The sequence below is a fragment of the Chiloscyllium plagiosum genome, unplaced genomic scaffold, assembly GCF_037043375.1.
Source record: "Chiloscyllium plagiosum isolate Xiang-an unplaced genomic scaffold, Cpla_swu_hap1 HiC_scaffold_1, whole genome shotgun sequence".
Taxonomy (NCBI): domain Eukaryota; kingdom Metazoa; phylum Chordata; class Chondrichthyes; order Orectolobiformes; family Hemiscylliidae; genus Chiloscyllium; species Chiloscyllium plagiosum.
Window position 1 is genome coordinate 13,708,572 of NW_028270139.1, and position 16,228 is coordinate 13,724,799.

At 42.8% G+C, this 16,228-nt stretch overlaps 1 protein-coding gene across 3 annotated transcripts in view; it reads left to right on the plus strand.

The window, feature by feature from the left end:
- fstl5 (follistatin-like 5) overlaps positions 1-16,228 on the plus strand; it is a 540,838-nt gene that overhangs the window by 135,041 nt on the left and 389,569 nt on the right. The gene's annotated exons all lie outside the window — the stretch shown is intronic.

Sequence of the window (16,228 nt, forward strand, 5' to 3'; positions counted from 1 at the left end):
GTTCAGTGTTACAAGGTATGTATTAAATCATAGCTGAAAATGTGTTGCTGGAAAAGCGCAGCAGGTCAGGCAGCATCCAAGGAGCAGGAGAATCGACGTTTCAGGCATGAGCCCTTCTTCAGGAATTCTCCTGCTCCTTGGATGCTGCCTGACCAGCTGCGCTTTTCCAGCAACACATTTTCAGCTCTGATCTCCAGCATCTGCAGTCCTCACTTTCTCTTATGTTTTATATCATAAGCTCACTGACCATTAATGATGCAAGTTAGGAGCAGTCGTAAGGTGAATGGTCAGTTTGTACACCTGCTACGTCCATTGCACAGACCTACATTTCTCAAGGTCTACACAACTGAATGTTATCTTGTCCTGCAGGTTTAAGCTGGACAGAAACAGATAAGCGGCATAATGGACAGTACATCATCTATGAAGCAGAACTGTGTCTCCGGGCCAGAGTAACTGAGGCAGCTTGCAGCTGCAAGGTCATTCTGGCAAAACACATTCCTCAGCTTCGTTTGTAAAAGCACATTGTTAGCAGTCTACATTTTACTGCAAAGATTGCTTTGTGACAAAACAGCTTTCACACGCATTTGTAAAAGGGAATAAAACCTTGTCAAATTTTCTTCCACAATAAAACAGAATATTTACTCACAGGCAACTACCACCTACAAATGCTTTTTGTGATAAACAGGTTTTCAGCTGCTTTGTGAATTGCACCAAGTTGCAACTCCTATTACCTTCTAAACCATTGCCCTATCATGCTTGTTGATGACAAATTTTGCCTTTGACAATCTGCAAATGAATTTGAACAGAAAAACACATCCTAAGTAGAAATGGAAATCTAAAAACAAGTTCAATTTTCATCACAATTTGCGTCCAGTTGTTCAAGTGCATTTGGAATATGGTATCTACGGTGTAGCATTGCAAACAATGAGGTGACTAAAAATTTACGACTTATTTGTGAAAAATACCTTTTCTTGGACCCACATGGTTTACATAGAAACATGACCGACCCTTCAAGCCTGCTCCACCCTTCCTCGCGAACATAGCTGATCAGCCAACTCAGTAGCTTAATCCTGCTTTCACCCTGTAATCTTTGATCCCATTCACCCCAAGTCCTATATCTAGCTGCCCCTTCAATACATTCAATGTTTTAGCATCAACTACTTCCCGTGATAATGATGCTTAGAGATTGTGATACGCAGCTTCAGATCAAGATGTAAAATTTTGTTCCATGTGCTGCTGGACATCCAATTTAGTTGCAACACTTCAAATACACACGGAGGCCTTAAATTGCTTCTTTTCATTAATAGCAATGGCACATCTTGGAAGGTCAATCTGTGCTTAATAGGTGAAAATTGCCACAGGTGACAGGAAAAGCTGTTTGGTTGTGTGTGATAAATATTGGAAAAAATTAGAAATTCAATCTACACATTAAGACAAACTCAATCATTTGTTAATTATTGAACGGATTGTTGTGATGATGTCATCACTTTTGCAATAGTACAGGAGCGTGTACCTTGTATGTGTAAATGTTGAAGCAAAATATTGTTCCTAAGAACAATAGTAAATGAATCATCTCAAATGGCTAAGGACTGTCAAGTTCATATCAAATGGGAGACACTATCATGTTGGCAGGATCTGATGTGGTAATATCACCAGGTGAGTAGTTTAAACCCTCAGTTTCATTTTCTTTCTCAAATAAAACTTGAAATAATTTGTATTCCAGCACAATTAAAAGCTAATAATTGGTGATGTGGTAGGGATCCTGTGGAAATTTCAGATGTGAGAACCAACATGGTTGAAGGAACAACTGAAGGTGGTGCAGTGGGAGTGAGATTATGGGATAAGTTCAGAAACAATTATTTATTACATGATTTTCCCTTTTTGGGATTAAATGTGTTGGTGGGTGTGTTAGGTTAGGAGCTCAACAACCACCCGGAGCTGAAAGGAGGTCTGAGCTCCAAAAAATGGGGACTTGGCTGGAGGCCGGATTGGTGGCTGGCTCCGGCACGGGCTCGGGTTCAGCAGCCACAGGCGGTGGGTTGGCGATGGCCAAGGGCCAGTGCAGAGCACAAGCTGGTGGAGAGGCTGTACTCAGCACTGGGCTAAACCTTGTGCCTGGAGCAGCCCGAAGTATTAGCCTACCAGGTATGAGACTGAGCTGGCCAGGGCTGAGAGGGATCCTGGGGCCAAGGCTGCTCGCCATTAGCCTGGACCTGCAATTGCCTCCCATTCCTTAAACAAACCTGCTTCACATCTGCCTTGGGGAGCTGAAATTTAAGGGTGCGGTGATACAACGGCATGGTGGCACAGTGGTTAGCACTGCTGCCTCACAACGCCAGAGACCTGGGTTCAATTCCCGCCTCAGACGACTAACTGTGTGGAGTTTGCACATTCTCCCTGTGTCTGCATGGATTTCCTCCCACAGTCCAAAGATGTGCAGGTCAGGTGAATTGGCCATGCTAAATTGCTCGTGGTGTTAGCTGTAGGGGTATGGGTGGGTTGTGCTTTGGCGGGTCGGTGTGGACTTGTTGGGCCGAAGGGCCTGCTTCCACACTGTAAGTAATCTAATCTAAACAACGGGTAGGACAGGGGATGTAGTTTGGAGTTGCTCCTCAGGAATGTAGTAAATTTATATAATTTTAATTTCTTAAATTTGGTCGTTACACAGCCGCTATACTCCTTTTAAAAGAAAAACACGACCTATTTTTCCCTGCATCCTATCAAATGGCGACTTCTCGAATGAAAATCGAGTCAGTCAAGTCCAGTCCTGCTATGCCGCGTCGTTTACCTGAGCCCAAATCTCCGGAGAAGCCAGATACTAATGAAGCCATGCTACGTAGCATTAATGGACGATATGCAGGCCGAAATAATCACCAAGGTTAAATCTATAATTTCAGAGACTGTTAATAAAGAGGTAGCAACTGCTCTGTAGCCGTTGGAGGAGAACGTTTCTCCACAATGTGGGACTATTTTGGACCTGAAACATTCAGCTAATGAGCAGGATAACCAGGTAGCTAGCCTCCAAGCTAATTTTAGCGTGTTATCTGCTACGGTTGAGTCTCTGACTAAGAAATGTGAAGATTTGGAGGCCCACTCCAGGTGAAATTACATCCGACTTGTGGATTACCTGAAGGATTGGAGGGTCTTCGTCACGCAGAATTTATGGCCCAACTTTTACAGGACTTGCTCAGTCTTGAGGCTGAACCGTGATGGATAATGCCCATCACATACTGAGTGTTAAATGGAAAGAAGGCAAATTATCTTGCCCGATGGTCGTCAGGGTGAACCAGTTTCAAGTGAGAAATCACATTCTGTGCTGTGCCGGAGATGCTTCTTCCCTTGTATATAATGGAAAGAGAGTATACATTTTTCCGGATTTTACCCTGACTGTGGCTAAGCAGCATGTGGCTTTTGCCAAGGTAAAGAAGGAGCTACACTCATGTCCTAACATTAAATTTGGCCTCCATTATCCAGTGATACTACATATTACCTTGACAAGTGGCCTAACTTAGATTTGAAGACCTGGGGTCAGGCTATGGACTTTGTGAATAAAAACCTTAAAAAGATCACTGTTACAGAGCCATGTGGATGGTTGAGCCTAACTAGGCCATTTAGACATTAGCTTTATGCTACCACGAACAAAGACTACATTTCCCACTGTGAAGATGAAGGTGGATGCTATGCTGTGTTTACAGACTTGAAATTAGTATTCTTCTTATCTTTGCTTCATTCGCCAAGAAGTACATACTTTCTTACTCAATTCTTTATTTTGTTGGTACCCAAGAATGTAGAGTTTAATTATTTAACTGTATATAGTATATATTTTTATTCTACTTGGATTTTTACTCCTTTCTGCTTTGCAGGTTTTGTACAGTTAACATTTACATTCCCAGATTTCCCTGAGTAGTTTGCTTGAGCTACAAAAGACAACCGTTTTTTTTCTACTATACGGGAAGAGAGTATGCACCCATCTTGAGGGTACTTCTGTTGGGAGGAGAAGGGTTGGTGGGCAGGTATTCCATTTTGGGGGGGAATACTGCTGCGGGGGGTGGTGTTGTTTGTTTTGTTCTGATGGGGATAGGGAGGGCGGCGTGGCACATGCCTCACTTTTACACGGTTTTCATTTGTTAATCTAATATTGCCCATTTGGGACTTTACATGTGATTATTACACAGGTTAATGCTTCACCACCTTTGGTTGGCAGGGACATTAAGTTTGCCAGTCTGAATTGCAAAGGCCTGAACAATCCAATTAAACGCAGTAAGGTTTTACATTATTTACACCATCTTAATGCCCATATAATTTATTTACAAGATACCCACTTGAAAAATATGCACAGTCCTAAGTTGAAGCGAGATTGGATTGGACGAGTGCACTTTTCCTCCTTTTCCAACAGATCCAGAGGAGTTGTTATGCTTTTACATAAATCTATTCCTTTTGTCCACGTTAAAACTATCTCTGACTGTACTGGCAGATTTATTATTATTACTGAGCAGATTTCTGACATTGATGTAATCTTGGGTAATGTATATGCTCGACTAGGATGATGAGGCTTTTTTCAATGTTACGGGATTCACCTTCACACCAGTTAATCTTTGGCAGAGATTTTGGTTGAATCCTCACTTAGACCGTTCTTCCTCTGTTCCAAGTGCCCAATCTAAATCTGCTAAAATTATTAAGACTTTTATGGATCCCTAGTGGTTCTTTAATCCCTCTAAAAAGGATTTTTTTTTTTTCGCATGTCCAGCAAACTTTAACACTTTTTGGTGGATGACACTCTGCTCAAACCAATTTCTGATACCAAATATGATGCAATTGTTTTATCAGACCATGCATCTATCTCTATGAATGTCCGCTTTCAGAAGCTTCTTAAAACACACCCACCTTGGCATCTCAATACACGCTTACTCTTAGAGGGAGATTTGTTCATTTTGTCTCTCAGTGGATAGAATTTATTTAAAAAAAATACAGCTTCCTTGCTGTGGGAAACCCTGAAGGCATTCATCAGAGGTGAAATAATGCCTTATGTAGCACATCAGAATATACTTAGGAAAGAGAAATTGACAGGGTTAACACAACGTCTGTCTCAATTAGACTCTCGTTATGTAACCTCGAAGTCTCCAGAAGTGTATAAAGAACGCATATCCCTACAGGCCGAGTATGATGTAATGTCTCAATACCCCACTGAGCTTTTACTTCATTCTAGGTCCAAATTTTATGAATAAGGAGATAGAACTAGTCGACTGTTGGCACATCAGTTGCGCCAAATGTCCTCCTCACAATTAATCCCACAAATTAAGGCTACTTCAGGTGTCATCCCAGAGCCATTAGAAATCAACCAGGCTTTCAAGGAAGTTTACATTTCACTTTGTTCACCTGAATGTTCTTCTGCCCCAGCAGATTTTGAGATTTTCTTTTGGTAAGACTAATATTCCGGCTATTGATCAAAATGTGGTGAAGAAATTGGAACAACCAATTACAGCAATAGGACTTGAGACTGCGGCTAGATCGCTACAAAGTGGTAAAAGCCCTGGACCCGAGGTTTATAAAACATTTTGGAAAAAACTGGTTCCGCTTTTGGTGGTAGTGTTTGTTGAAGCGTTTAATTCTGGCTCTCTTACTCAAACTTTGACTCAGGCATCAATTTCTTTGCTTTTAATAATCCCTTAATGCGTGGTTCATATCGTCCTATAAGAATGCTAAATGTTGACTTTAAATTATTGACAAAGCTATTGGCCTGACATTTGGAAACCATCCTTCCATCTATCATATCCTTGGATCAAACGAGATTTAATTGCAACAGGCACCCTTTTTTAAATCTTAAATTGGTATTTAATGTTGTTTACAATTCTTCCCCATCCACTCTCTCTGAGGCTTTGATGTCTTTAGATGCTGAAACAGCCTTTGATAGCCTGGAATGGAATGTTTTTTTTACTTTGGAGAAATTTGTCTTTGGGGGAAAAAAGAATTCTTGGATCAAACTACCCTGTGCATCACCACAGGCCTCTGTTAGTACCAATAATATGAATTCTGACTATTCTTACCTTTTATTGTTCCACTAGACAAGGTTGGCCTTTGAGTCCACTGCTGTTTGCCATTGGAATTGAATGTCTGTCTCTTGCTCGACGGACTCATCCTGATTTTCCTGGCATTACTAGAAATGGTAGGAGAAAGTGAGGCTTGCAGATGCTGGAGATCAGAGTCAAGAGTGTGTTACTGGAGATGCACAGCAGGTCAGGCACCATCTGCGAAGCAGGAGAGTCGACATTTGGGCGTAAGCCCTTCATCAGGAATGAGGCTTGTGGGCCGTGGGGCTGAGAGACAAATGGGAGGAGGGGATGGGGCTGGGGGGCTGCAAAGGTAGCTGTGAATGTGATAGGTAGATGAAGGTGAGGGAGAAGGTGATAGGTCAGAGAGGACGTTGGAGTGGATTGATGCGAAAGGTGATGGACAGGTCAGGAGGGTGATGCCGCGTTGGGACTCAGATAATGTACGGGGAGGGGAAATGTGCAAACTAGTGAAATCCACATTAATCCCATGTGGTTGCTGGGTCCCAAGGTGGAATGTGAGGCGTTCTTCCTCCAGACATTGGGTGGTTAGGGTTTGATGATGGAGGAGGCCCAGAACTTGCTTGTCCTTAATGGGAGTGGGAGGGGGAGTTGAAGTGTTCAGCCACGGGGCAGTGGGGTTGGTTGTGCAGGTGTCCCAGAGATGTTCTCTGAAATGATCCGCAAATAGCCATCCTGTCTCCCTGATGAGGAGGAGACTGCATTGGGTGCAACGGATACAGTAGGTGACGTTAGTGGGGGTTCAGATAAATTTCTGTTGGATGTGAAAGGATCCTTTGGAGCCTTGGATGGAGGTGAGTTGAGTGGTGTGGGTGCAGGTTTTGCACTTCCTGCGGTGGCAAGGGAAGGTGCCAGGAGCAGGGTGTGGGCTGGTGGGGGTTGTGGATCTGATGAGGGAGTTGTGGAGGGAACGGTCACTCTGGAATGCTAATAGGGGTGGGGAGAGAAATATGTCTCTGGTTGTGGGACCTGTTTGTAGGTGGCAAAAGTGGCAGAGGATGATGTGATGTATACGGAGGTTGGTGGGGTGAAAGGTGAGGACAGGGGGTTTCTGTCCTTATTGTGTTGGGAGGGGTGGGGTTCAAGGGCGGAGGTGCAGGAAGAGGAAGAGATGCGCTGGAGGGCATCATCGAACACGTGCGAAGGGAAATTACGATCTTGGAAGAAGGAGGCCATCTGGGACTTTGAGGTGGAACTGGTCATCCTGGGAACACATGCAGCAGAGGTAGAGAGATTGGGAGTAAGGGATGGTGTTTTTACAGGAGGCAGGGTGGGAGGAGGTGTAGTCTAGGTATTTGTGGGAGTCGGTGGGTTTGTAGTAGATGTCTATGGTGAGTTGGTCACCGGAGACAGTGATGGAGAGGTCCAGGAAGAGGAGGGAGGTGTCTGAGGTGGTCCAGGTAAATTTGAGGTCGGGATGAAGAGTGTTAGTGATGTTGATAGTGAAGTGAAGTTTCTCTCTCCATTCCCTCTGCACTTTTAATTTGAGAATCTTTCAGTAAGATCTCTGGGTATAAATTAAACCTGAGGAAAAGTGAGATATTTGCTATCAATAAGCCTGTCAGGGAATACCCACGGGATAATTTACCATTTAAAATTGCCAACTCTGGTTTTGTTTATCTTGGTGTACACATGGCAGATACACTCGGTAATTTGTACAGGAAAAATTTTGAACCATTACTGGTACAAATTAAACGAGACTTGGAGTGATTTGTCTCGTTAATTTGTCTGTTGTTGCTAGAATTAGTTCCATTAAAATGAATATTTTTGCACGACTTTCTTATTTATTTCAAGGCATTCCAATTTTTCTCCCTCTTTCCTTTTTGTGTAAAGTAGATAGTCTCATTCTTAGTGTCATAGAGTTGTACAGCATAGAAACAGGCCCTTTGGTCCAACTCGTCCAAGCCGACCAGATAGCTCAACCCAATCTGGTCCCATTTGCCAGCACCAGGCCCATATCCCTCCAAACCCTTCCTATTCATATACCCATCCAGATACCTTTTAAATGTTGCAATATCCTAGCCTCCACCATTTCCTTTGGCAGCTCATTCCATACACACACTATCCTTTGTGTGAAAAAGTTGCTCTTTAGTCCCTTTTAAATCTTTCCCCTTTCACCCTAAACATATGCCCTCTAGTTCTGGACTCCCCGACCCCAGAGAAAAGACTTTCTCTATTTATCCTATCCATGCTCCTCATGACTTTATAAACCTCTCTAAGGTCACCCCTCAACTCTCCAGGGAAAACAGCTCCAGCCTATTCGGCCTCTCTCTATAGTTCAAGTGAAGCGAAGCTGTTGTCTCCTTCTTTCTATTGATATCTTTCTCCTGGATGGGGGTCCTGGGGTTTGTGGTGATGTCATTTCCTGTTCGTTTTCTGAGGGGTTGATGGATGGTATCTAGATCTGTGTGTTTGTTTATGGCGTTGTGGTTGGAGTGTTAGGCCTCTAGGAATTCTCTGGCATGTCTTTGCTTAGCCTGTCCCAGGATAGATGTGTTGTCCTAGTCGAAATGGTGTTTTTTTTCATCCGTGTGTAGGGCTACGAGGGAGAGAGGGTCGTGTCGTTTTGTGGCTAGCTGGTGTTCGTGTATCCTGGTGGCTAATTTTCATCCTGTTTGTCCTATGTAGTGTTTGTGGCAGTCCTTGCATGGAATTTTGTAGACGACATTGGTTTTGTCCATGGGTTGTACTGGGTCTTTTAAGTTTGTTAGTTTTTGTTTGAGAGTGTTGGTGGGTTTGTGTGGGAGGGGTCTTAGTAGTCTGGCTGTCATTTCTGAAACTTCTTTGATGTATGGTAAGGTGGTTAGGATTTCTGGCTGTGTTTGGTCTGCTTGTTGTGGTTTGCATTTTTTGAGTATCCATTCTTCTCGAATACGTTGTCACTTGGAGGTCGCCACTGATGATATTACCTAGCCAGGTAATGAAACATCTGGATATCAAACCTACAGCTCAACGAGCAAACCTACACCCTAAATCTCAACCTGAGCTACAAACCTTCACAAACCTTGTTTTATCTTGTCTTGAAATTTGGTTTCAATTTAGACGTTACTTTGGCTTTCAGTCATTTTTCACTAAGGCATTGTTGGTGGCAAATCATATTTTCCCCCCATCTTTAATGGACAGTGCCCTTTCTGGTTAGGCTAAGTTAGGAATAAAAACTGTGAAAGATTTATGTGTTGATAGCATTTTTGCATCTTTTCAACAATTAGTTAATAAGTTTTCACTTCTGAAAAGCCACTTTGTTAGATATCTCCAAGTTTGCAGTTTTGTCCATAGTTCATTTCAGGTTTCCCCCGCCCCTCCTAATGATTCTGATTTTGTCATCTTTCCAGAACTGCTTTCTTCATTAAAGGGGGCTATCTTCAAACATTCATAAGGTATGCTCAGATTTTCTTGATATTGTTAAAGCTATCTGGGAGGCAGATCTGGAAGAGGTAATTCCGGGTGATGTGTGGGATGAGATTTTACAAAGGATGCACAGATCTGTGCAAAACATTGTTTTATTCAATGCAAGATCCTACATTGCGCCCACTACACCAAAACGCAACTTGCAAAAAAAATATGAGGATGTTTCTCTGTCTTGTGGTCCCTGTTAACAAACCCCAGCAAATTCTATGCACACGTTCTGGCTTTGCCCTTCTTTAAGTAGATATTGGACTGATATCTTTGACAGCTTATCTAAGGTATCCATTGAAAATCTTACTCCTAATGCTATTACTGCTTTGTTTGGAGTGTCACCATCTTTGCCTAATCCTTCTTCCTGTAAAAAAAAAAGATATGATGGTATTCACAACCCTATTGGCCAGAAGACTGATATTGTTAAAATGGAAATCCATAACTCCGCCTTCTCATACACATTGGGTTAGAGAAGTGGTATAGTTTCTTGAATTAGAAAAAAAAATTATTATCCTTATCTGGCGTCTCTAACAAATTTACAAGAAAGTGGGATTTTTTTTCATATGCTAAGGATGTTGTCTTTTTAACTGCTCTAGACTGAGCAGTTGTGACAATTTCTTTTTTGTCGTTTTTTTTCTTTTTCATTTGTTAATGCAGTTTGAGTCATGGAGTCATAGAGATGTACAGCAGGGAAACAGACTCTTCAGTCCAACCCGTCCATGCCGAGCAGATATCCCAACCTTACCTAGTCCAATTTGCCAGCACTTGGCCCACATACCTCTAAACCCTTCTTATTTATATAGGATGCATCCCATCCAAATGCCTTTTAAATGTTGCAATTGTACCAGCCTCCATTACTTCCTCTTGCAGCTCATTCCAGACACACACCATTCTGTGTGAAAAGGTTGCCCAGCAGGTCCCTTTTATATCTTTCCCCTATCACCCTAAACTTTTATGCCCTCTAGTTCTGGACTCCCCCAAACCAGGGAAATGACTTTGTCTATTTATCCTATCTATTCTCCTCATGACTTTATGCACCTCGATAAGGTCACCTCTCAGCCTCTGACACTCCAGGGAAAACAGCTCCAGCCAATTCAGCCTCTCCCCATAGCTCAAGTCTTCCAACCCTGGCAACATCCTTGTAAATCTGAACACTTTCAAGTTTCACAACATCCTTTCGATTGGAATGAGACCAGAATTTCATGCAATATTCCAGAAGTGGCCTAACCAATGTCCTGTACAGCCACAACATGACCTCCCAACTCCTGTACTCAATACTCTGACCAATAAAGGAAAGCATACCAAACACCTTCTTCACTATCCTATCTACCTGCGACTCCACTTTCAAGGAGCAGTGAACCTACACTCCAAGGTCTCTTTGTTCAGCAACACTCCCTAGGACCTTACCATTAGGTGTATAAAACTGCTCTGATTTGCTTTATCAAAATGTAGTACCACACATTTATCTAGATTAAACTCTATCTGCCACTTCTCAGCCCATTGGCACATCTGATCGAGATCCCGTTGTAATCTGAGGTAACCTCCTTCGCTGTCCGCTACACCTCCAATTTTGGTATCATCTGCAAACTTACTGACTATAACTTTTATGTTCATATCCAAATCATTTATATAAATGATGAAATGTAATGAACCCAGCACCGATCCTTGTGGTACTCCACTGGTCACAGGCCTCCAGTCTGAAAAGCAACCCTCTACTACCATCCTCTGTCTTCTAGTTTTGAGCCAGTTCTGTATCCAAATGGTTAGTACTCCCTGTATTCCATGAGATCTAACCTTGCTAACCAATCTCCCATGGGGAACCTTGGCGAACACCTTACTGATGTTGATATAGACCCCTTGCACCACCCTGCCCTCAATTGTCTTTGCTACCTCTTCAAAAATGAGTTTCCCACCCACAAGGCCATGTTGACTATCCCTAATCAATCATCGCCTTTCCAAATACATGTAAATCCTGTCCCTCAGGATTCCCTCCAACAACTTGCCCACTACCGATGTCAGGCTCACTGGACTGTAGTTCTCTGGCTTGTCCTTACCACCCTTCTTAAATTGTGGCACCACGTTAGTTAACCTCCAGTCTTCCAGCATCTCCCCTGTGAGTATCGATGATACAAATATCTCAGCAAAGGGCCCAGCAATCACTTCCCTAGTTTCACAGAGTTCTAGGGTACACCTGATCAGGTCCTGGGGATTTACCCACCTTTATGCGTTTCAAGACATCTAGAGCCATCTCGTCTGCAATATGGAGATTTTTCAAGATGTCACCATCTATTTCCCTAAATTGTATATCTTCCATGTCCTCCTTCACAGTAGACACTGTTGCAAAATACTCATTTAGTATGTCCCCCATCGCCTGCAGCTCCACACAAAGGCTGCGTTGCTGATCTCCCTCGTTACCCTTTTGTCCTTAATGTATTTGTAAAAATCCTTTGGATTCTCTTTAACTCAATTTGCCAAAACTATCTTTTATCGCCTTTTTGCCCTCCTGGTTTCCTTCTTAAGTATACTCTTACTGCCTTTATACTCTTCTAAGAATTTACTCCATCTCTCCTGTCTATACCTGACATATGCTTCTTTATTTTTCTTGACCAAAGCCTCAATTTCTCTCATCATCCAGCATTCCCTATACCTACCAGCCTTTCCTTTCACCCTGACAGGAATATACTGTATCATGACACTCATTATCTCATTTCTGAAGGCTTCCCTTTTTCCAGCCGACCCTTTACCTGCGAACATCTGCCCCCAATCAGCTTTTGAAAGTTCTTGCCTTTTACCGTCAAAATTAGCTTTCCTCCAATTTAGAACTTCAACTTTTAGATTCGGTCTATCCTTTTCCATCACTATTTTAAAACTAATAGTATTATGGTTGCTGGCCCCAAAGTGCTCCCCCACTGACACCTCAGTCACCTGCCCTGTCTTATTTCCCAAGAGTAGGTCAAGTTTTGCACTGTCTCTGGTCGGTACATCCACATACTGAATCAGAAAATGTTCTTGTACACACTTAAGAAATTCCTCTCTATCTAAACTCTTCACTCTATGGCAGTCCCAGTCAATGTTTGGAAAGTTAAAATCCCATACCATAACTACCCTATTATTCTTACAGATAACTGAGATCTCCTTACAAATTTGTTTCTCAATTTCCCTCTGACTATTAGGGGGTCTATAATACAATTCCAATAAGGTGATCATCTCTTTTTTATTTCTCAGTTCCACCCAAATACCTTCCCTGGATGTATTTCTGGGAATATCCTTCCTCAGTAGAGCTGTAATGCTATCCCTTATCAAAATCCCTTATCCTTGGCCAGACTCCTTTTCTATCCTTCCTGTAGCATTTGTATCCTGGAATATTAAGCTGCCAGTCCTGTCTATCCCTGAGCCGTGTTTCTGTAATTGCTATGATATCCCAGAGCCATGTTCCTAACCATGCCCTGAGTTCATCTGCCTTCCCTGTTAGGCTCCTTGCACCAAAGTAAATGCAGTTTAATTTATCAGACCTACCTTGTTCGCTGCTTGGTCCCTGCCTGACCTGACAAGGAATCAGGGAGGTGGCAAATTGAAGTACGTACATAGCTCGGAGTCAGGAGTGTGGTGCTAGAAAAGCACAGCAGGTCAGGCAGCATCGGAGGAGCAGCAGAGTCGACATTTCAGGCATAAGCCCTTCATCAGGAATGAGGCTTGTGGGCCACGGGGCTGAGAGAATGATTCCTTGCCTTTCCAGCAGGTGGGAAGAGTAGCTAGCTTCCTGACTGGACAACAAGGACAACCTTCCTACCCAATTGGGGTGACTTCCAATTTCCCAATTCTTGGAACAGTTGGAACCACAGATTGAAGACAAAGTGTTCGCCTCTAGTAGTCTCCCCCATTACCCCACCACACCCCCCCTCCCTTCTCCAATCTTTGCCTCTGCCTGTCTACACTGCAACCATGTTTTTCTGTTGGCACCTTGGGGGAGGTGGAGTGAAATAATTCCTTAGAGGTTTTCGTATCACCTGTTTGTGATCGATGCAATTTGCATTCTAGTTACGTTAAATTCTGTAAACATAGTTTTTGATTAATTTGAGCATTAAAAGTATAAGATTGGCTAAGTGTTCGAAAATACTGTGTTTTTTTAATGTTTGTAGATGTGTACCAGCTTCTTTACGTAGGGCCTTACAGTTTTTCTGCCGAATGGGAGGAGTGAGGACATGGGATTGCCAAATGAAAGTGAAAATCTTCACTTAGTTGCTTGTTTAAATTCTTCTATATGGGCATTGAAATAATGATCTGTAGCCATATATGTTGGCTTTTGAGGTGTGGGGGGTATCACTGACTGACTGTGTCAACGTTTATTGCCCATCCCTAATAGCCCCCGGAACTGAGTAGCTTGCAAGCTAAATTAAAAGTCACCACGTTGCTGTGGGTCTGGAGTTACATGTAGGCCCAACCAGGTAAAGACTACAGATTTCTTTTTCCTCAGTGTCAAAAGTGAACCAAATGGGTTTTTAAAAATGACATTCGGCAGTAGTTAAATGGTTGCCAACATTTTAGTTTTTAATCCCAGATGTTGATGATTTCAATTCCACCTTCTGCTATTGTGATACAAACCCTGACCCCAGAGAATTTGCCTGCGTCTTGAATTACTCATCCAGTTTCCTTATCACTGCATGATCTGTTCGATCTGCCTGTATCTCACCTTATGTTACGGTAGTTAATGAAGACACGAGCTCAGAAAATGTCAGCTCCGTCAACTAGATTTATCCAACTTCAGATGGCTCACCTTTTCCTGCTAAAATTCTGAGCATTCTTGCTAAAATTCAGTCTGTGATGAAAACACAAATATAAATATCAGTCAGTAGGGAAGGTCAGAGTCTAACCTTACAGCTACTGAGTTATTGCTCATGATTTGCCTTTCATCAATAAGTGATCAACCACTGATGAAAATAATTAAATCTAAGTGCTATAAGGTTTTGGACGATCATTAAAATTAAGGTAATTGTTCATGTGTGGCTGGAAAACAGTATTATAAATCTAGCAAAGTAATAGAGTCATACCACATAAAACCATGCCCTTCAGTCCACCGCGTCTATGCCAACAAACAAACTCCATAACACGCGAATCCACTTACCTGCACTTGTTCCACAGCTGACTATGCGGTGGCATTTTAGATTCTCGTCCTGCTGCTTCTTAAATGTTGCCAGACTACCTCCAGCATGTTCCACACATCTCAGGCTTTTATCAAATCCACTTCAAACTATTTGGTCCTCACCTTAAATTTGTCCCGTCTGGTCTTAGACATGTCTGCCATGGGGAAAAGATTTTCATTATCAATGTAGTTTGTAAATCTCAATCAGATTTCCTCAACTCCCCCACCCTCCATCCATCTCAGCCTCATCTGCTCCGTGGGTGGCATGGTAGCTCAGCGGTTAGCAATGGTGCCTCACAGCGCCAGGGCCCCAGGTTTGATTCTACCCTCTAGTGACTGGCTGTGTGGAGTTTGCACGTTCTCCCTGTGACTGCATAGGTTTCTTCACGTGCTCTGGTTCCCTCCCACAGTCCAATTCTGTGCAGGTTAGGTGGATTGGCAATACTAAATTGCCCATAGTGTTCAGGGATGTGTGGGTTAGACAGGGGAAATGTGGGGTTACAGGGATTGGTTGGGACAGTCTTTGGAGGTTCGGTGTGGCTAATTGGCCTCCTTCCAAACTGTAGGGGTTCTATGATGCTTCCTTTTTTAATGCACTCGCATGAGGGTGTGGCTGGTTGGGCAGAATTTATTGCCCATCCCTAATTACCCAAAGTGCAGTTCAGAGTCAACCACATTGCTGTGGGTCTGGAGTCACATCAGGCTAGATCAGGTAGGGATGTCAGCTTCTTACCCTCAAGGACATTAGTGAACCAGATGGATTTTCCCTGACAATCAACAATGGATTCATTAGATTCTTAATTCCAGATTTTTATTGAATTCAAATTCAACCATCTGCCATGGCAGGATTCAAACCCAGCTCCCCAAAACATTATCTGGGTCTCTAGACTAAAAGTCCAATGATAATACCATGAGACCATTGCCTCCCCTATGCTCCAGAGAAAGCAAACACAGCCTATCAAGACTTTTCATCTCCGACAACATAGAGTCAAAGAGCCACAGATCCTTAGATCCAACTCGTCCATGCCGACCAGATATCCGTTGATATGTCTTTTAAATAATTGTACCAGCCTCCACCACTTCCTCTGGCAGCTCATTCCATACACACACCACCGTTCGTATGAAAAGTTACCACTTAGGTCCCTTTTAAATCTTTCGCCTATCACCCTAAACATATGCACTCTAGTTCTGGACCCACCCACCCCAGGGGAAAAAAAACCTTGTCGATTTTACCCTATCCATGCCTCTCATGATTTTATAAACCTCTATAAGGTCACCCCTCAGCCTCTGCTGCTCAGGAAAAACAGCCCTAACCTATTCAGCCTGTCCCTAACTCAACCCCTCCAATTGTGGTAACATCATTGTAAATCTTTTCTGAAACATTTCAAGTTTTATAACATCCTTCCGATAGGAGGAAGAACATAATTCCACACAATATTCCAGAAGTGGCCTAACCAATGTCTTGTATAACCACAACACATCCTCCCAACACCTATACTCAATGCTCTGACAATGCTCAGGAATAGCCATGATGAAGTTCTTATGCCTGAAACGTCAATTCACCTGCTCCTTGGATGCTGCCTGACCTGTTGTGCTTTTCCAGCACCACACCTAGATACATAAT